Here is a 421-nt window from a genome sequence, read left to right as displayed (position 1 = left end):
CTGCTTGTTTGAGACAGGGTGAGACAACACCATTTGATAAAGACATTCACAATAGTACACCATGGTTGGTAACCATATGGTTGCAGACACATCTTTTAACAGCCGGGGAGGAATAGGGTCGCATTTTCAAATAGTTGCCATTTAAATAATGTAAAATATAATCCTTCAGTATTGTGCGTTGTACAGTATGAAGTGTGTCCTGCAGGGGGCGACAGTGACTCGCCGATTCTCATTCATCACTTTCTGCTGAAGAAGAACATCGTCATAATAATAATCATCATTATCAGGTGCCAAGATTTAGGCTAATTGATCAATATTGAAACGAGTACAGTTACACTTCTGATTTTACAGCTGACATCAAACTTTGACGAGGTATATTCATATAGTGTTTGTAAACTGTGTGAAGTAATAATAGTCATAA

The 421-nt window shown here is 37.5% G+C and overlaps 1 protein-coding gene across 7 annotated transcripts in view; it reads left to right on the top strand.

The window, feature by feature from the left end:
- Window positions 1-233: 233 nt before the first annotated feature.
- LOC306994220 (uncharacterized protein) overlaps window positions 234-421 on the top strand; it is a 24,554-nt gene continuing 24,366 nt past the window's right edge. For 4 of the 7 annotated variants that reach the window (XM_079604684.1, XM_079604688.1, XM_079604689.1 and 1 more), the window contains exon 1: window positions 247-372. The gene's annotated coding sequence lies outside the window, so the exon portion shown is untranslated. Of the gene's footprint in view, window positions 373-421 lie in introns of all 7 variants that reach the window. The other 3 variants (XM_079604685.1, XM_079604687.1, XM_079604686.1) reach the window with 3 other exon arrangements.

Source organism: Phoxinus phoxinus (genome assembly GCF_949152265.1).
Source record: "Phoxinus phoxinus genome assembly, chromosome: 25".
Classification (NCBI taxonomy): Eukaryota; Metazoa; Chordata; class Actinopteri; order Cypriniformes; family Leuciscidae; genus Phoxinus; species Phoxinus phoxinus.
This window is presented reverse-complemented; position numbering and strand designations above follow the sequence as displayed.